General features: G+C 36.3%; 1 protein-coding gene across 2 annotated transcripts in view; it reads right to left on the minus strand.

Annotated features, from left to right (window-relative positions):
* LOC128878118 (uncharacterized) overlaps positions 1-21,104 on the minus strand; it is a 218,804-nt gene extending 197,700 nt beyond the window's left edge. For both annotated transcript variants that reach the window (XM_054126021.1, XM_054126020.1), the window contains exon 1: positions 20,914-21,104. The gene's annotated coding sequence lies outside the window, so the exon portion shown is untranslated. The remainder of the gene's footprint in view (positions 1-20,913) is intronic.
* Between the last annotated feature and the right edge of the window lie 1,383 nt (positions 21,105-22,487).

Below are 22,487 nucleotides of genomic sequence, written 5' to 3' on the forward strand. Positions count from 1 at the left end.
CCTCCGAGTGGTAACTAATCCAAAGAAGAAACTCCGCAGCGTGGCCACGAGTGCACGAAAAAGGGAGCGTGTACTTTTCACCGGGGGGTTGCCACGGGGCAAACGGCGGTCTTTGAAGTTGTAATTGCTACGTCGTAGATTTTTCTCGAGTTTGATAATTGGCCAGCTTTTCGTGGATGCAGAGGAAACCGCTTAGAAGATGAAGAACCGTGTGTCTGAAACGAGTCCCGCGTTCTTAACCCCTGAACCGGGGTGAAGTGGCTACTAAATGCCCTATTTTGCGAGGAAAGGACGAGCCTCGGCCCAAAGAGGGCAAAGAAGCCCGAGGATAACGCTCGTGACGTCCTTTCGATGGTAATTGCTCGGCAGCCGTGGGAAATTTTCAATGGGAACGTCAAACTGGAGAGCAATACGGCTTACGACAACGGTACGACGAATTTGTATTCCGCGTGAAGTTTCGTGTTTCAATGTTTGCTCCGGAACTTTTAATTACTGGCGACACGACTGCTTCAGAATTTTAACTTTGAGGGCACAATCGTGTCTCGCGTTAATTACGTAATTTGTTCCCGGCTTGGAACTTCAATACGAAAGAGCTACAAAAATGAATTGACGTTTCGTCCAGGGTTCGTTGCTTTTTGAACAGTTCGTTCGATATATGGACTTCTTCTTTGCTATTACAGTGATTCTTCTCTAATTAAAGCGCTCAACGTTGCACCGGTCTCTACGAACCGGCGTTGACCTTTTTGTTTAGGTCAATGTTTCTCGAAAAAAATGAAATACTAGCGCCGTTTTTATTTTAACGTTATTTTTACGTCAATGGTCGCACATGTGTTATATAGCCAATGAATTGCGATCTTTACACGAATGTGATATACAACAACGTCGACTTTTGGGCTTCTCTTCAGCTTCGGCACGCAATCGAATTTTTTCAAAATATTGGAATACGGTTGCCGACGTTTGAAATGAACAATGGAGCGTCGTATACATGCGAATGACGTCGCATAAACGATTACGATAGTGTCATTCATGAACGAACGACGCTACAGTCGTTGCGTTAAATTGATTTTCAAGGCGAATCCGTTGGCCTGTTTAAGAAACGGTGCACGTACCTTTGAGTACAGTACACTACACATTCGTCCTGGGGCGCTTTTCTTATCCATAATAACATTGTTTGGGAAAAGACACTTCGTTCCCCAACGTTCAATTTCATCTCGAGCTCGACGCAAACAAAGCCCTCGCCAATTACCATGGAACCTACTTGTAGAAGCTTTTCTCGTCGCTTTTTTGATTTGGAAACGATACTTTCGACGCGTTCTTCAACAAAATAATATTGAGCTGTCTTGCAAGTTCTTGCCGATATTCGGTAGGTGGCATTATCGATATCAATTCAAAATATTTAAAATAAGATGCTCAAAGATCTGATCGGCGAATTGCGTGAAATATACTAAATATAATCTCCAATTTAAGACTTTTATTACAGCAACTGATGAGGTATTATAGATCCATGAATTGTTCTTAACAAATGCTTTTATGTTATGGACAAAAATATATAAGGTTCCATTTAAAAAATTAATTTGTCCGTTAAATCTTCCCCACAATTTCACTTCGAACAAAATTATTTATTCTGTAGAATTTACTCCTTAGAATTAAATAACTTACGAAAAAATATTTTTTTGATAGTTTCATCCCCTCACGATACAGAGTGCTCTAAAATGTTAGAGGTCTTTGGAAAAGGTGGTTCGGGGGGTGATTTGAAACAACTTTTTCTTTAGCAAAAATGTTGTCCGTCGCTTCGCTAAGGAGATATTAACAGAAAACCCTAATCAGAACGCGAGTATGCCGGTGAAGCACCCGCAGTAGCATAGGCTACGCGTTCGCACGCGAACAATTGGCTTGACGTGCATCGAAGGACGTTATATATTTCCTATAAATACATAAAAATCCGTAGTCTAATTATTATTCGAAGATAAGAGAAACGCAAGATCCCACTTCGCGTGATCGCTGTCTCGTGCGTAGGACGCGCAGTGTTATATACTGTTTATGCAACTGATTTTTTACATAGAACAACGGGAGCTTCTAAATATCAAACTTAATTGTACATACGACAAGAAATAATAATTTTCTGAGAATTTTTTATGGGAAAAAAGTAATCTTAATTTTAAATTCACCGAGTTACGAATTCGAGGAACTCTGCCCCGCCCCCCCCCCCCCCTCCCAGGCGTTCTATGATTAACACAAGTTGTAACTTTAGGGCGATGGTCACCAAGCCCGTGAGTAGTTCACGACGCAACTAGTCAGCCGGAAGTAGACTCTGACATTGGCGAGACGTGCATAGAGTCTGCCGTCTGACCTAACACGTCTGTAACTACTTCAGAGGTCAGACCACTATAAAACCACTTTTAAGAGATGTATACTCAAAAAATATTAATAAAGAAACTATACGATGAATTGTTTTGAAACTTTCAGTATAATTTATTGAACATATAAACAAACGAATATTTCTTATATCTGGCCTCAAAATGTTTTAACGCTCCGAGCGTTTCGAAGAACAAAATCTTTGGAACATTTCATCTCGAATTAGCCTTCGTATAAGTACTTGGAAATAAAGTCTATCCGTTGTACTACCAAGTTCGCATTTAAACATTTTTAATAAGATACAGTCCACTTATCCATATTCGTTGGGAATCTCGATTGCTTCCACGCGTCGTTTAATCGTCATTAAAAAATGTCGACGCTGCGACGTGCATACAACACCAGACACCCTATACTAGTATCACCAGGTGTAACATGTGCGAGCACCAAAGCGTGTAGAAATGTCAACGTACGAATGCTTACAAATCCAAAGAGTAGGTTCAACACGCCGTAGGAAATTGCGTCCGTGGCATTATACTAAATAGCAGCGTACACGACGAACCCTTTCCGTGTTTCAGCCCATAATCCTGACACGGAAGGACCATGTCAGATTCAAATTTCGCTCGCGTACCAACTTATTCGCAAAACGGTGGCGTCGCGTCGTCGGGGGACCTTGATAAACGCTGCTGCTCGTACGCGTACGTTGCCTAGTACCCTGATTGCAAGTGCACGCTTCAAATAGGGCGGAAAGGCTTCGCCGACGCTTCGCGAGCAATTTCATTTCCACCCGTGGAAAATTTATGCAAATCACTTCTCGCCACGCTGCTACGCGGAGAAAGAGGCAGTCGCGCGCGGAAGGGGGAGGCTGCTTGAACGTATAACGAATTCAACGGAATCATCCGATTTTGCCGGGACAAGAAGCTGCTAACACACAGCCTACGCTCGGTGCGCGCGGTGGAGGAAATCGGTAAAAGTGGGTGGGGGCTGACATCTGAACCATTGTCATTTCCGCAACGATGCGCAGTGGTGGATATAAGTGGTCGCTTAAAAATCAGTCGCTGAATTCGAAAATTTCGTATTTCTTTTACAATTTAAAGTAATTCGATCGGGACATCAGTTTTCAGCTTTTGAATTGTTCTTTCGTATCGCGTGTTAACACATTCGCGACCGCTGACGTGAATTCACGTCACTTCAAATTCTATTTCTGGTTTCTACTCAAAATTATGAAAATCTTTTTCTTTTATACGCTACATATTTACAACATTGATATTTCAAAACATGTTTTGTAATTTTTGTCTTTGCCCTAAGGCTACAAATTTCTAATGTCCAGCTTCAGAACTTTATTATTTGCGCCAGTACTCGGTATTCGAAACGTAAAACATCTGCCGGTCGTGAATGTGTTAAGTAGTACTGAAAAATTGTGTTTAATATTTAGTATATTTTTGTTGCACAGGATTACCATTAATCGATGGAATACTACAGAGCAAAATAAATAAATAAATTGTTATCATTTATTATTTCTTATATCTATTTATTATACGCATCTATTATCATTTTAAAGTGTCGATTACAAGAGAAAATTTATTCCGTCTTCAACGACAGCTTTTTCTGTTTCAGCGAGAATTTGCATACTTCCCTAGTAGTCTCATGCATCTATTATCCAATAAATGCAGATAAAAGTGTAAGAAAAAGTTCGTGATGCAGCCAGTTCCAGTTTCTCGAAGCACCCTGCAGCGGAAATGCTCTTAAAGCTCGAAAGTTGGTCGACTTTTCCGAACTTTCCCCTGGACTAGATAATGTGCAATCCACTTCCCCGCGGGCGCGTAACTGCATATTTATAAGTGGCTATTTTTTAATTACTGAATCGCCATCGGACGGGGCGCCTCATGAATTTTCATTTCGGCTCGCTTCGCGCGTCGTCCTCTTATCCGGGTCGCGTTTTAAGCGCAGTCGTCGTTGCCGAGGTCAAAGATCACGATCACATCCGTGACGTAAGCGGCACGTTTGGTTCTGACAGGTATGGAAATACAGGCGATGGTCTGCAAATTGCTTCTTCCACTTTAAACCAGCCGTTTTCCACTCGACGATGGTGACGTTTCCTCGTCTGTTGTGCAGTAACCGAACGCTCGACCGCTTCCGTGTATATTCGATCCGCGACGATAACTCAAGCAAAACCTGCGTTTATTGGATATAACAACTTGCACGGAATGAAAACTTTACTCCTGTTTGCTTTGGCCATAACTTCTTTAATCTTAAAGATTTGTCAGAAGGACAAATTCCTGTTATGTTGGAGATGAGTCTTTAAAGGAATATTCTACTGTGAACGTTTAAGAAAATCGATTTTATTTTTATATATGTATATTCGTATAGAACATGGTATTAAAAATATGTGTGCAAGGTATTATGTCTGAATTGTCGAAATTAACGAAGTTGTAACTGTTTGAAGGAAGCAATGCTCACAATCAGTCCCATTGTTACCGCAGATAGATTTAATTTCAATTTAATGTTCCGTTCGAAACTCTAATTGAGCATAGAACAATGTGCACAACACGATCTTTTCGAACAAGAAGAAAGATTAGACGAGTATGCTTTTCATTATATGCTTATTGATTATCGGCACCCCTGATGTCTCATGCCTATTATACTTGACCAGTTTACTCCAGATTTCACACGCATATTCAATGTATGTATGATTATAGCATGAATTACGATTATAATAAAACTTTGAGTTTTTATATTTTCTTTACTATCCGATAGTTTAAAAAAAAGCATTACTCCTTTGTTTATTGATTTCTTTTCCACTTATACTAATTCAGAAACAACTTGAATTTTTCATTTCGTATAACCGGATCAGCCTGAATTATGGGTGACATGAAACAGTTTTATTAAATTTATTTACAAATCGACTCTTTTTGATATATTTCTCAAAACAACAATTTTTCCCCTTCCTTCCTATTTGCTTCAATCGTAGCTTTTTCAATTGAAAACGTTTTTCATAAATTTTAAAATAATGTTCAGGATGTGCTGAAGTCACTTATTATTTCATTAGTAATGTTGGAACGTTTCGACCTCGATGCTCGCCCATTTAACCCTGACTCTATAATAGTTCAGTGCCATGGTTACGTCAATCTCGTTGGACTGTTGGACGATTAACCCTTCCTAGGTAGTTAATGTCCGTATCTACTTCTCTGACAGACTCAACCGCTTCATCATAGTCCTAAATTGCTTTGCTTAACTCAAAGTTAAAAAAGTCAAACTTAAAAAGCTTACAAAGCTTCAAAGTTACTGAATAAAATATTAGTGTCGTTCGATCAGAACTTTTCAATGCAAATTACTGTGTATGATTGCAATAAAATTAATTTAACAGAAACTCCTAAAACGTTTTTAAAACATCAAATTATTTTCATGAATCGGTTATTAAAGTGAACAACGATCGAGAAGAAATTGCAAACTGTTTCTTTTTGGTTAAAAAGCACAAATGGTAGCAACCAATCGAGGATGTAATAACTATTATGATACATCGCCGAGCAAAGTTATTGGAATCCTCTTATCGAGCTGGTCAACTGACAAAGTACTCTTAAATTGAGTTTATCGAATCTAATCATAAATTCCTGCAAAGCGCTTGGAGTTTAAATTAATTTTCCAGTGTCGCATTTTATACATTCAGCGTTGTATAAGATATGCAAGGCGCGCAAGAAATTAGTAGATTCTTCTTCATTCTTGTTTCTCCATTATTATTTACGAATTTTTCTCAATTTTGTTGGGACACTTGAATTCATGCAATTTTACAATAGATAGTGCTTTCAACGTGTTCAAATAATCAGTTTGACAAATGCAAAATGAACAATTAATTTTCAATAATACCTAATTAATGAAGGAAAAATTTATGTTTCTATTTTGATTATTCAGAAGATAACAGAACCGATATTTTTAAACAGGTAAAATTATTAAGAAAGTCAATTAAATACAACATAAGTAAGTAAGTGACAAAAATATTGTGCGGATTGTATTCAATTTCAAGCGTCACCGACAAATTTCCAAAACAGACTTTGCCCCAAACGAAGCTTTACTGAAGCCAAGAATTATTCTCTATTTTCAATTTACATTTTCATGAAGAATCAACCGCAGCCGTACTACAGTACCATGTCCTGCGGAGTATTCTATATACCTTGGAACAAAATTATACACCCCCAATTCCAACAAATTCTTCTCCGTGGTCCACAACACGATAAATCTAACCGTCAACCCATCCTAACCGGAACCGTGAAGCGATTCCAACGATAAATAACGTTCAGGCAGAGCGAGCATGTATCGTTTCTTCGTTGCAAAGAATACCACAACATCGCGCCGCACGGTGGACCGGAGCGAGAAATAAAAAGCATGTAAAGTAAATAAAATAGTATACACACTATACATACCTATAATAAGACATTTATGTTATCAGTTATAACTGATTTCAAGAAGAAAGTACCTGTAATATAATACGGAATCTTTTAAATAATATTTTACCAATTCCAATAATTTCGGTAAAAACTGTTGCATTCGAGAATGTGTTCCGAACTGTATTCCTATCAGATAAGCCCTACCCTTATTTAACGAAATTAATATACAAGGTGTTTCGTTTAAAGCGGAATGGTTCGATATCTCACGAGGTTATGAATATATTAAACAAATATTTTTACCATAACCAGTTGATTCAAAGCAATAAATTATATGGAGTAAATAATTTTATTGAAAGTGAAATGGTAGTAATACTTTATGTTCCGTAACAATTATTGTTTAATTCATTTTCTACTGCAATAATCAATGGAAGGACGGATTTTCTATCGTAAAAGAAAACTCTTCGTTAAAAAAATTAAACAAAATAACAATATTAAACAGGCCTATCGGAACACCTCAAAGAAGAAGAGCAGTTTCTTCGGATAAAAATTGTACTATCTTCAAAAGTGCAACTTTATGTATTGGTTCCAATTACGTTGTTTATCACACTTTGTAGGAATCTAATGACTTTAAAACGTATTACAGTTCGACAACGAATTATTTATTGTCTGACTTTTATAACTGTCTCGACCGAACTGAACTCCGAATTATTATAAATAACAAATCACACCGCGTTCCCACACAACCATTGCATACACGGATACACTCACACACTTGCCCTCATATTATATATCACACTCCTACAACTTTATTAATTCCTTCGTTTTCGAAAGTGATGAATATTTAGGGAACAATGCGAATTTATAATACTTTGATACGAGAAAGTCGTGTTTCTGGGCAAATATCACTGGATTTCTTGATCCAGACCATTGTGCGGGGGCAAGAGGATATCACGCGAAGGAAGTGGCACAGAGGCGGAAGGTCGCTTTTCGCCTAAGAGCAAATTTCACGGAGGAAATGTAACGGCGAAAAATCTCGGTATAAGTCAAACTATCGCTCGTGAATTTTATTTCTCGCTTCCAGCGGCGTCCTAATGTCAGTCTTCCACCCTTATATTCCTTTCCCAGCAGAGAATCGGATTTGCATAACATAAATGTACGTCTCCGCGGGGCCGCGGGGAGAGGGAGGTGGGGGATGGCGACCGGGGTTGTTGCAGAACGCGAAGTGGGGGTTGTCAAGAGAGGTTGAACAAACAGACAAACGGACAGAAAGCGAGGAACGAAGGAGGGAGGATTCAGTACGGTAAATCTTTGGATACGACTCTCGTCTCGCAGGTACTTTGCATTCGTTTCTTATTCCATGGCCCTTTTTACAACTGTCGCATACTTTCGACTCGCGAGCACTCGAATCTCATTCGAATTTCACTCCATGGCGCGACTTTTTGCCGTCTCCAGAAATTATTTTCCCGCTTCGTAAGAGCTCGCTTCGTTAAGTCTGGAACCGTTGCGCATCCAGCCTCTTCTCTCCTCGATCTTCACCTCTTCCTTTTTTTTTCTCGCTCTTTACTTAATAGCGCGATGCATCATCCGGGGGCTAGAAAGTATTGCGAAAACAATTTTCTCCGTATCCGGTAATCTCTTAACGCTAGTTTGCCCGTTGTACCACGTGTCCAGAAATAAGTGAAATGAACGGCGCGGCGGCGATCGCTCTTGGGCAACTGGAAATTGTTTTTCGAATTCCCAGTACAGTGAGTAACTGCAAAGGGATACTCTCTTTTTTCAGAAGTTTCGAGGCAATTTCCACGATTTCTTTACGGCCAAAGTATATCACATAGCTTTTCAAATTTAGTACGCATATTTATACGTGTAAGTAAAAGATTCTATTTTTACAACTATCCTGATTAATTTGTTTAGAAATAACGAATAATATTTCACGTCATGTCAAGCGGAACACGCCCAAAATGTTAGCGCGATTGAGTCCACCCTTATGGTCTGAGCAATAAAAACTGATTTTATTTTATTCATTATGAGTGTGGTTACAACGCGAATTAGAAAAAAGGGACTAAAGAAAAATTAATAAAATCATGGCATTTTAACTTAAATCTTCGATTCTTCCACTGGAAACTTAGTGGCCCGAAAAAGAATAGTAATTTTTAAGATATCAAAAAATATTCTAGTTCTTGCCATAGTCACACGTTTATTTTATATGTATGCAAAATTTCAACTTGATCCGAAATGTGTTTCTTGAGATATCGCGACAAAATATTTAAAGACCAGCATACCGAGATAAACACGTTTGAAATTTCGTGTTTGATCAGAGTAACGGGACGATTCGTGATATAAACGGTTATAAATTTAGCAATGTATAATTTTTTATGAATATAACTTGGGAGAAATTACAGTATATAAAATACATAAATACATGAAATATATAAAATAAAATTACAGAAAATTTGTATGTCAAAATTGATTTACGGATAAAGATTGCTTAGGTTTGCGTGTATTTAATTAAAGCAAAGTGAAATCAATTTAACATTCTTTTCTCAAGAGGATAAACAACATGTACATAAAGAAAAGGGTACATCCTTAATATCCATCACAAGAATTGAAATTTATTCGAAAGATTGGCATTTTTCATGAAATTCTTTATGAATATTGTAGGGTGAGTGGTCCGGTGTGAATGCGTGCGGGCGGCCGAGTCCAGTGCATGCGTACTGGATAGAATTTTCAAACTCGATTCTCTCGAAAACGAAGGGTCAAACGAAAGAATGTTATTCCTTTTCGTACCATCCGTCCGACCACACCCTGTATATAACCAACAATGGGCGTCAACAGAAACTCAACCTCCCCATCAAGAATCCTACAATATTAAGAATTTTCATGAAATTCTTCGCAAGGATTGATTTATTATAAAAATTTATTATGAAAATCAAGTTATTTACATGGAATAAAATGTGATATATCCATCTTTGTTTGCAAGATAATCGATTATTCAAGAAAGAAAGCGTAGGTACACACACATATATATGTATATCCAGGTATATAGGTGCTCCAAATTCGATCGTGTAAATTTTTGTTCAGAGAGTAAAAGAATAATTTAGGGGATGCCTAAGTGGGGGAATCGCTTTGCATCCAAGAGCAGCTCTGCGAGATTTAATTGGTCAGAGCTTTTACCAATTTTTCCCGAGATAATAGTCCCTTTTCAATTTTTCGTCCTTTTGTTGAGCGGAATAATGCATTCGACATTTTCAACCAGAAATGGCTGGCAAATAAAATATAGATCTGGCCGAACGCTCGTTGAAATTGTTAATTCGTGATTTTTATTATTCAATAGAAAAATTGTATTCGACTCAAGGCTTTGCGTCGGTTGGTTAGATATTTATGAATATAGTATTACACTCTTTATATTACACTCTTTGTGAGTGAAAAAACGAAATTTTGGTCTTTTTTTGCCATAAAGGTAACATAAACCCTTAAGGACCAAGCGAGCCTTTTTACAAGACGAGGATTAGGCAAAAAAAAAAAAGACGAGTAAAGTACGACGAGTTAAGCAGTCGGAAAATCGGAGGACTGAAAAGCTCTTCGAATGGGCTTCAAGTTAAAATCGTCTGCGACACTCTTGGCAAGTGAAGAGCGATGAATGACGTTACGGATATCGTTGCTTCCTCGAGGAAAAGAATTTAGAAGCGAGTTCGTTTCACGTGCTTCGCCGTCGAATTTTTCAAGAAAGACTTGAAATTCCTACCTCGTTCGGGTTTAAATACTTTTTTATCGGTCGATCGCGTTACGGGGACGATAACGTTAAAAAACACGACACCGTGATTACTATTCGCAATGCGAACGCGACGTTATCCTGCTAAAATTCCAACGTCATGAGCACGATTTCGTTTCGACGTTGTTTCTAAATTATTTCTATTTATTGGGTTATGCTAATCTGATTGCTTAAAAAGAAAACGAATTTATTGGTGTTTCCTTGCAGTATAACAGCTTCCAAGCGCGATCTCGATGTATTTATGATATGTTCGGATAATTGACAGAGTTAGAGGACTTGAAAGAAAATAGTGCGCCGGTAAAAATTAGAGAACTCAGGGCTATAGATCGTCAGACCTTCAGATCGTAGACAATTATTTTTTCGACTTAAAGGACACATTTTATTTTGTGTCACTATTTGTTAAGGGATATATAGATACAACTTTACAAGGTCTCATGTGGCACTTCGCGCCGAAACACATTAACCCATTCACTCCCAACTACGAGATGGCTCGTCGTTCAAATTGATGGCAATTATTCAAGGAATAAGTTTATGGCCTTTTGAGTCACGAATTATTAGAAAAGAAGATTGTAAGTTTTCTTTCTAACACAACAAATTTAATATAACTTTTTATTATCAAAATAATAACCTAGATTACACATCTGTATTAAACCTTGGCGCCCGGGGCAAAACGCTTTAAATTTGTCTGGCAGTGAATGAGTTAACTGCGGAATAGAAACTGCAGAAATTACTTTCTGAAGAAATCCATTTAGCGACAGGAATTTTTAACAAAAGTTGTCCATTCCTCTATTAAAGCATTTTTTTAAACTTCATTACTGGAAATTTGGTGTTTTTTAATTCATACGAAGCAATGAACTGATGTGTTTACATTAAAAATTCTACTGTAAATGTACAGAGAAATCAATTCGTGAATTTTACAAATCTACGTTCTGTTTAATTACGCTCGCTACCAATAAAGACTTATTGCTTTCGCAGTTACTTTCTGAATTTGTAATACACGTGCACCGTTAATATTTGGGCCAAGATAGCGACGAACTTAATGACCGTTTATTTTAGGTACTTATCTGTGAGAAGTACCGCGTCAGGTAATGCCACGTAATTATGAGAACGCGTGAATGGTGTATGTACACCAACGTCACGAACAACCGTAACGAGAAAAGAGAAAAAGAAAGAACCAGTCATTTTATGCCACTCCGTAGCGGTGAATATTAAAAAAAATGTAATTTCTCTGAATAAAAGCGGGTTGTACGTACATTTCGTTGCAGGAACATTTTTTCATGTAAATCAGCCCTGTTCCGTGTTATAATGTTACATACTGACCTATATTTTCCAACGCGAATCGCGATATGTCACTGAACTCAAAATGCTGATAAGCAGTGTACAATTCCATCGTGGTACTTATTTCACTGTGTAACCGAACGATCAAACTCACCAGATGAATTTACAACGATCTACCAAAGTAACATTACTTCGCTCGATATTAAATATGAAACAAACGTTCAAGTGCCAAACATTGCTTTTCTAGAATTACTTATAAATAGCTTATAAACATAATTCGATCCATGAATCGATTCGAACATAAATCTCTTCATTAATTAAGGAGGCTCAACAGTATACAACTTTTTTACGAATCGATTTTCTTTTTTATTCTATCTCGCCAAATATACACATTTCAAGAATGTTGTGTAAAATTTTGAGAACGAAATCTCCGGATATGGTAAATATATAAAATTATTTACATCATATAACTTATTCCTTTGAACCAAATAATTTTTATTAAAATATTTTGTTGAAAGCTTCATCCCAACACGGGATTTTTAATTATTCCGATTTAAATCAAACACCTTGTATACATTCGATTTTTGACTTCAATCGATTTATCTATCAATTTCAACAATAATTTCTTAAAAAATGGTTTAATATCTGATGAAGATAAAGAGGTAGCATAATTGTACATTGAAGTCGCTATCACATTTACATGTTTTCACCTATATTTAATCATTTTCCCATCAATTTTAGGGAAAACGATAAGGACGTATTTTGCTCTAACGGTGACACTGTGAACGGTCCTGTATGAATTTTTCGTTTCCAAGCAGGTCGAAAAATGCCCATTTTTGACCATTCTCTTTTGAAAATGTTTTTCACTGTAATTTTATACATAAATTTCGCTAAACCAAGACTTTATATAACTGCTCAAAGAATATTTTGCAACAGAAAATTTAATTCTATTGCTAATTTTAAGAAAGTTGTACAAGAAAAAATCAATTAGGAGTCCAATTAAACCAATTGGCCACTAAAAACATTTGAATGCTCTTATTGAAAGATCCTTCGAGACGATGTTAATAGTAAAAATTGAAAAGAGGGTAGATAGTAGTATTTCTAAAAAACATCAGTCATACAATCCTTGCGCAATTTCGACCACGATCCCAAGCTCGTTCCCCAACTTTCCATTTGCAACCACCCTTTTCATCGAACTGGTTCCGTCTTAATGCTGATTGATCGCTGCTTCTTGTTCACCACCTCACGCTTCCTTCGTCGAGCGCAAACTTCGAAAAGTTCAAGGTACATACATCCTGGGAACCGTAAGTCGGAAGATAGTTCAACATGATATAACTCAGGAACAATTTCCACGAGGCGACAACCGGGAGCGGAACTCTACTTTCCGATTCGGCCCTCGTACAGACCGTTCATTAGACCCTTCGCGCACGTTGGGTCTCAAGTTCCATAAAACGTCGAAACTCTTTTCCATCGGCTAGTTACGAGACCGGCCATAAAAAAAAAGCCTAGCTGCTTAACCAAGGGTCACTTGGATCGTTAGGGTAATTACGTGCCAGTCGATCGCGCGAGAAGGTTCGTCAATCACAAAATTCAGACATCCGCAAAACGTTGCGAGAATTTTTAGCACGTCGATAAAGAGACATAAGTCAGGAATAAAAAGATAGGACACTCTACTAATTTCCACACTTTTATTTCATAGCTAACAAACGAAATTTATTGTTAATATAACATTTCATATTGTTTACATTCATAAGCTCCAGTTGTTTATACTGAGATGTTGATATTCGATATAATTTTATCTGAAGAAGTGTAATTATTGAAGATAATTAGTGGGACAAAAAGGTAGAATATACGTGTTAAAAATAGAATGTAGAAAATCAATTTAACAATTTTGTTTAATAATCACTATTTCGTAGGGCTTCTTTATTCTTTAGTACGAAAATGATTCGCGTCGCTAATAATTTATATAATTCTTAATCCTTTTTTAATGTTATTGTTGCCATTATTATTAATCGTCTTAATATTTTAAAACTGTTGCCCATTAGAGCATACGAGCTCGCGTAAGGTTTCCTCATCAATCGTCTATGATACTATCTTGCTGATGAGTCAAGAATTTTAATCGTTTTATATGTGAAGAATATTTTTTCTGTCTGAACAAATGGATTGTCTTGCTGAAATATAAATTTATTACCCCAAATTCTTGTAGCGTATTTGATAATTTGCTTCTGAATAAGATCTATATATTGTACACTATTCATTTTCTCTCTCATTTTTTTTACGAGCGCTTTGTCTCCTCTTCGTAACTCCGTTGACTTTACAAATTGTTTAATCAAATGTAAAGCTTGTATTCCTTAATTTCATAAAATTAAATATCGTTTTTTTTTAGATCGGTATAGTATAAATCCGTCGTAAATCAACTATACTTCATCGTGTAATTTGCCTTACAACTAAAGTGATGTATATGTTTTCTTCTGAAATGGTAACGACACAAACAAAGATGCATGCCAGCTAACCGACAAAAACTAATACACTGACAGACAAACGGTTCTACGTTACAATGCAACTCACGATGAACGGCAGATACGTTTGAACGAAACCATGACTGGCAACGGTGAAAATTTACATGAACAAACATTAGCTTCGAGCGGATGAACATCGCCAGTTAAAACGATGTTACCATTCTCGCCATACATCCAGGTATAAACGAGCTATACGACCTGGAACTAACGCGACCGCAAATTTGTACAAGTTGAAACGGTAGCGAAGACGAATTTGTGTTTAGGAAACATAGATATAATTAATAATAACCCGCCAGTGTTTACTGTGCGCTAACTACCACTTTCCAACGCACGCATAGTCGAGTAATAAATGGACGATCGGGTAATCGATGTAACAGCCGCTAAAGGAACCGAGAAACCTTGAATCCGTGTACAATTGAATTATTACGTAATCGTTGTTCGGTGGAGCAAGCACGTGTACACTCGGTAATATTCAATGTGTCTTCTAGCTTCATAGAAATTAATGCTTTTAAATCGAAAAAACAAATTACACACGCAAATTCCCAGTACGAGATTATAAGAATAACACAAAAGCTATAAACTATGGCAGAGTTTGAATCGGTATTACAAATACCGGTAAATTATCGGTATTTTTAGGTAATTATTCTATTATCCCAAAAGAAACCGAATGCTACGAATACCAGTATAATGTTATTCATCAACGTCATACCGGTATAGACGTATTTTGGTATGATACCTGCATAATTACCGGTACTGACACTTTGTTTATATTCCTAATGTGCACACAGAGGTTCTGTGTATTCGTACCTTACAGTCGCATTCATAACTACACGCTCGCACGGCATGTACACACTTCTCGAGGAAACGAAAAACCCCGATTCGCGTTTCCCGTCGACAATGTGATAATTCTATCCGTATTTTTTCCCATCTACTGTATTTAACTTTGTATTAGATATTTACTATTCAAGTTACGCTATTAAGTTAAGGTATTAAACCTATATGTGAATTTGTGTTACGTTAATAGAGGAAGAAAAGCAACAAACCCAGTTTACCAATATTTTCAATACCATGTTTCAACTAATACATCTGTATATATTATCAATAATTTTGTACATATTGTATGGTAGTACATTCCATTCAAGTTGTTACAGCTTAAAATCGAAGTTTTCATTGTGACGCAATTCCGTGATCTGAAACCTCGAAAAGCTGGCCAACTATCGAAAACTTCTTTGGATTTCAATGTAAGTGTTTTTAGTTTTTCACAGTGTTTTTCAAGTCCCTGGCGCTGATACAGAAGTTTAAGTTAAAATCACAATGAAGCAACACAATATGATGGATTTATTATCATTGATTTCGAATTTGAGATCAAGAAAACAGTATTCAAAATGGTGGATCTAATGATAATACAGTTTAGAATAAAGTTGGCTAGTTAAAAATTCAACTAATTTTTATTGGTAGAAATGCGAAATTACCTTTCAAAAAACCCAATAGTAAAAATTAGAGAAAAGACAGGATAAACGAGAGAATACACGATATAAAAAACTGTCAATTAAAGATGTTAATTAGAGACATATATTTTATCTAACAATGGCGTTGCTTTCTCAAATGAGAAAACATCTTTCTTCCTCCTCGGTGCCTCTAATTATTTCATTAATCACAGTGTGTAATACGATGTCGGCAAAAAGAAATAATCCTGTAATTTTTATCTCCGCGAGCTAGCGAGCAGAAAAGATAATGTAATCGCTCAGGAGGGGAAGAAACGTTTAAATACGAAAAGATCGTCCATCGAGGATGAAGAAACTTCGCCTCTCGGAATAATTAGCGAACCGTTTCCGTATCTCTAACAAGGGAACAGAGTTTCTCAGCCACGTTTGACCCAGCTTGCTACCCCGTTCCTAGCTCCACGTAGTCCAAAGTCACAGGAATTACAACAACTTTTATGGCTTGCGACCAGCCGAAATTTCCTGCATCAATATCGAACGTTTCCGCGTGTGTTTCGCCAAGAACAGTCGAACGTTACTCGAACGCAGTAAAACTGAATTGTTGGGGAACGATATTGCTCTATAGCGTAAAAGGAAAATTATTTTCTGTTTTACGTCACGACGAGGAGGACAAACAACGAACAGAAACCTTTTGGAGTATCGTGTATGTATGATATCGTAGAATCAAATTAAGGGAATAACCAAGTGTGAACCTGTGACAAAATCAATTTTTGTTTGTATATTTAAAAAAAGATAGTCTGAAAATATCTGTGCAAAATTGTATGCCTCAATTGTTGAAATTAACGAAGTTATAACTGGTTAAATGAGATGATGCTCAATTCTGTTATTACCACAGATAGATTCAATGTCAATTCAATGTTCAATTTAACCCTTTGCACACGGATGTCCACTATGAGGAGACATCGTAAGTCTAACAAATTTTGTTAGTAACACCATACAGAAGTTATGTTTGTGTGGTGTCATCGCATCAAGAAAGCTAGAAGAATTTATAATCAAGTCTAATAATACCAAAAACAACACGTTTCCAAAGTTAGACTATTTTATGTAATGCGATTCCTGTTCGCATGTTTTCCAACGAGATGGTGCAGAGTGCAAAGGGTTAAAGCTCTAATTGAGCATAGAATGACAAATATGGCTACACAGTAGGACCTTTTCGAATAACAAGAAAGTCCTCTGTTTTTTCATCTGCTGGCAGATTAGACTTAAGTATGCTTTTCATTGTAAGCATACTCATTCACAGTATATAAAACTTATATATGAAACTACATTTTCTAAGACGTTGTTCATGATATCTTAACCCTTTAATCTACAACCACGTGTGAGACTCATGGTCGGATATTCGGGCCAAAACTGATTATAACGAGCTTAAGAGATTAAAAAACACGGACCAACAGGTTCGAGATTTTACACGCATATTCAATGTATGTATGATTATAACTCGAACAAGGATTATATCAAAATTTTATGTCGTTATATTTTCTAGCTTATTCGATAGCTTAAAAAAGCATAAGAATATCCTTAATCACACTTCAAAGTACTGTCATTTATTTATTGACTACTTTTGCCTTCTTAAAAGTAATAAAGCATGATCTGCCTAAAATGAACTTTGTCATTATTTATTTATAACTTAATATGAAACATAAAACAGAATTAATCTTCACAAAATTGTGCTTAATTTAAACTCGAAACATAAGTTGTCAAATAATGGTAGACTACGTCCAATAAACTAAAATTAACTGCAATTACTTTTAGCAAACATCATATAACAGTAGAAAACTGCACAAACTTTCCACTCAACCCAATGTAATGAAATTCCATACCGTATTATATAGAAACCGCGTTAAAGGGTCTTTCTGGCGTGACAGTCGACAAATTAAGCATACTGTACGAATTTTATTCAAAGTCTATAAAATAAAGAACAATCTCAAAGTTTTTTCTACTAATAACACTATTGAAGAGGATTATAACAATATTTTCATTAAATTTATTCTCATTACTTCATGGTTGTCAAAATATCTTGAAAACGGTGTAACTGAAACAAAAAATTCAAATAGTTTGTTAAATTATATTGGTGTGGTTATTGTGTGAAACAGAATAACCTTGTAAGTGAAAAAATTCAGAAAATGGCGCTCGTTTAATCTCGAGTACCTAAATGTTAACCACTTTTTGTCCATCATGTTACATTTAAAAACTATACAATTTTCAATTTTTAAAAATGACCGTAGCTCACGTCACAGCTACTGGTGCGAAGAATAACATATTTAAATTTCAGAAAGATCGACTCAACAGATTTTTTTTATCTTGACAACCAGATTAAAAAAATGACGTTTGGAGAAATACTTTTACACGTGTTTGATTTTACTATGACGTCTTTCACTTTAGATTGGCTGTAAAAGCCATAATAATTCGAATAACAGCAAATTTTACAAACAAACAAACAAATTTTAACACAGCATTTTTCAATACATCTATTTTCGAAAAGTGAAAGAAATAATTGATTCTTTGAAGGGTCATACCTGAAGGACCCTTTAAGTAAAATCCAGAATTATAAATTCATTTAAATTTAACGATTCCAAATTTGGAGATTACTATTTTCGATCACTGCTACATCTCGCTATTTTCCCTTTCCCAGATTCATAAATTAGCATTCTAAATTTATGTATGAAATTTATGTATGGAATCAAATTCCTAGAAGTTCTCAACGAACAGGATCCTCCGAATGAAATGAAACACGAACGAACACGAAGGCAACGAGTAGGGGAAGAACGCAAACGTGAAGAATCCATGGTGCACGGACGATTCATTTCTATCGTGTCGCTGCGGATAAGTCGCGGCGTCCTTGGTTACATCTCGAGAATCGGGTATCGATTGCTCCTCTCGTACGGCGATAGGGAAAAAAAACGAGGGAAAGAAAAGAAAACAGACTTGCTTATTCTCGCGCCGCTCCTCGTTCGGAGCAACGTAAACACGTTGCGGACTAAGTTTCACCTTTACGCTTCTTCGAAACACCTTGGTTTCCACGAAACCCTATGGCTTTTAAAAAAAATTGAGGTTTCTAGGAAATCACGTTTCCTTCAATGCCAGGATAAGCATAAAGCCAATATTGAATTGATACCTACCTCACTCCCATTTTTCAATTTAACGGGTGTTTCCTCAAACGTTTCATTTATTATTATTTATGACTCGTTTTACTTATCATTTTAGCTTAAATGCTTTATTCAATGTTATAAATAAGTTCAAATAAACTATCTTTAAAGGTTCACTTCGATCAGATACGTAAAAGAATGATGTAGCTGTTTTTAGTTATCATGAACGATCCATAATCTTTATTGTAAGTAACATTAACCAATGAGGCTCCTTCAGGTTTTAAGCAACAAAATACTTTGGATTAATTATATACTTTAATAATTGAAAGAAATCGACTTTCTACCTTTTTACCATTGAAATATATTATTAAGAACATTTTTTGCATATAGATTGAATTTCGCGTGTACATTTTCAACAAGCGTGTTTTTCATACTGAATACGAGTAATATCCGCTTTATATTTTTTTTTTTTTGGGATAATCGATTCGACAGTTTTTTCGTATAATCGAAATATGGTTGAAAGCATTCAGCGTTCTATTCGCATAAAGCTTGTTGTTCAGTTGATAGACATTTAATTCGAATATTTATATTTGCGTTACCTTAACAGCGTCTCATAATAATAATACTAATTTCAAACTATATTTCAAGTGATTTAGATAAATGAAAGGTCAGACAGAAGCAGAAAAATAATTTCAACAATTTTGGTGGATGTTTATCTTGTGATAAAATTTATCTTTTAACGCTTGAACTAAGGATTACAGGAATTTCTTTGATTTTTCAAAGAGATTCTTTGATTCTTTGATTTTTTGAACAATACAAAGATGTTTTATTTAAAAAAAATCTTAAACGAAGAACATTTTACATTAACTCTATAAATCACTTTTCTTTCACAGAAAGTTTGGTATAAGTCTACGTAGCAAAATCATGAAGTAACAAATAGTTATTAAATAGTATATACATTGAACATAAAATAGTTATACTTAATCAACAAATAACATCAACTACATTAAAACATAGAAATGTATATTTACATATTCGCAACCGGCAGACGTTTTAAGTCTCTAATATCAGTAAGCAGGAATAGAATTTGAAGTGACATAAATTCACGTCAGGCGTCTCGAATGTGTTAAAAAACAATATTAAATTACATAGCATTAGATTGAGACAAACGTAAAAAAATTTGAATATGGACTAAAAGAGTGAAACGTCGTACAGTATAAAACTTGCAATAAAAACATCGAATCGTTTGGCGAGTTAGATGTTAAGCTAGAAATTTGGCATGAGTCATTTTGACGTGTTTGGTTGATAGAGTGTCAAACACGTCATTGTCAAAACAGCGACACAGTTGGCCTCGAATCTGTCGTGTCGCCAAGGTTGGCGAAATATTTGCTCGACACAATCGTAACACTAATTTTCTTGTTGGAGCTGGAGATACGGACATTTTATTCCAATGACATATGAGGAATAAAACCCATCTATAGTAATTTATTCATGGCGTTTACGTGAACGATTAAATTTTCGTTTGTTCGCTATGAAATATTTTATTCTAGAAATCAACTAAAAATTTTTGTCTAAAGAGTAACAATCGTTAATCATTTATACATTACTCGAAATTTTCATCTAGATAAAAAATCATCATCATCCCATTTATAATTCTAACGATTAAGGGTATAGTGTGCGGGAGAACGAGTGGACACTTCGTATCAATCCAAAGAATGTCACAGTTTAAAGCAGAAAAGGACAAAATCTTACTCGAATAATCTTTCACAAATAAGACCCGTCGACTAAAAACAACGCACAGCGGGTCATTCGCGACCTTCGTTCGATTGAACGGGTCACCCCGATAAGTTTCCTCCTCGTTCAACATAAAATATAACTCGATTCAACGTTTCAAAATTCTTATTTCAATCACAACTTTTATTTAATACGTTTGGAGTAAAAATCTGTTCATATTTCATTCATTATTCGAGACTTCCGAGCAGAAATTTTGCCCATCTTTTGCTCGAAGAAATCTTGCAGACTCACCTAATTCGCAGGCACTGGGCTGGAACGTTGAGAGGATGGTCGACTGAATCGTTGCTGGCTTGGACGACGAGGCAGTTGCCAGGATAACACTAACCAGGGATCAGCTGATCGACGAATGACAGACGGTGGCGATCCGTCACCCGCAACGAGTATTCACCACCGAACACGATAACCCTCGCCGAACGAAGGTGCGCGGACGACTGACTGCCGCTACCGCCACGGTGGGGTGTAGCTGTGCGCTGATTCTCAACCAACCCCCACTCTTTCAACCCCTTTCTACATCCTTTCTTGTCCCGCGTACACGACGTAGCCCTCTCTCTTTAACCTACCGCGTCTTGTTTCCATCCCCTTCGTGACCAACCCCTTCGTCCAAAGGATCGCTCTTTGTCTGCCGGTCCTTTTCTGTTTTCCTTCGCCTTTCGCTCTGCTTTCTCCGCGATCCTTCCGCTCCTTTATCACGTTCCTGTCTTATTACAATTTTCCGTCTTCTTTCCGGATTCGGCTGTCCGTCAACTAGCCTCTTACTCTTTCACTTATCTCGTTTGCTTGTTGCTTCGGTTTTTCCCTAAAACGCGTTCACTAATTCCATCAGAGATTCCTTCTTTGCTTACCGTTTAATTTGCTAAACGAATTTTTGACAAGGCGTTAGGAAATTCGAAAACCATGTTGAATTCATTTGCTCGACGATTGATTCTAATCTGGAGGATGGGAAGAGTTTAGAGCTGTTGGAATATTTACTATAATTCAACCTTTTATCTTGCTAGAAAAATAACTGTACTGAGAATATATGTACAATGTACATATTTGTCACTGGAGAATAAGAAAAGAGAAAGTTTAGGATATAGCCTAAACAGATGTATGAAAACTGCAGTATACATATACAACTAGAAATTCTTTCTACCTTTTACATATAACGTTTGTCTGTTAGTCTTGACCAGTGCTTCGTAGAGAAAACATCACAGTTTATTCGTGACATTTTAGAAATAAAATCGAAACTTTTCATCATGTTATAGATTTTTTATGACGGGACGAATGACGGGAACGAATGGGACGACGAGTTGATGATGAGTGTCAGAAAGAAGCGAATGGAAGTAGAAAAAGGTGTGCAAACGACCGCGAATAAAGAGAATTCGAAGGAGATTAAGATCGAGCGCGAGCTAGTAAATGAGTACGAAATCTTCTCTCTGTGTTTATAACAGTACTATATTTTTGTTAGTAATAATACTTATTAATATACAACTACTAACAATTCTAACAGTTAATAAAATTAGTATTTTATTCTTTTATTACTACCCATTTTCAATAAATGCTGTGTGTGTTGGTTGCGAGAGGAATAACAATTGTGGCGTTTGGTCCTGAATTTGAGGATTCATTGATTTTTGACTCATAAAGGAAGTACCCAAGCTGTAGCACTCGATGTTAAATGCAACTTGGCAGAAATGAAGATCATGATCTAAGTAACGTACAACTTTGTACGTGTTTTTTGGAATAATACAAATTTTTTCATTGTGCTTCGATATTTTATATTATGAGAATGTAGATGACTTCGAATTGTATTACAAGATATTTGTATA

The sequence above is a fragment of the Hylaeus volcanicus genome, chromosome 6 (assembly GCF_026283585.1).
Source record: "Hylaeus volcanicus isolate JK05 chromosome 6, UHH_iyHylVolc1.0_haploid, whole genome shotgun sequence".
Taxonomy (NCBI): domain Eukaryota; kingdom Metazoa; phylum Arthropoda; class Insecta; order Hymenoptera; family Colletidae; genus Hylaeus; species Hylaeus volcanicus.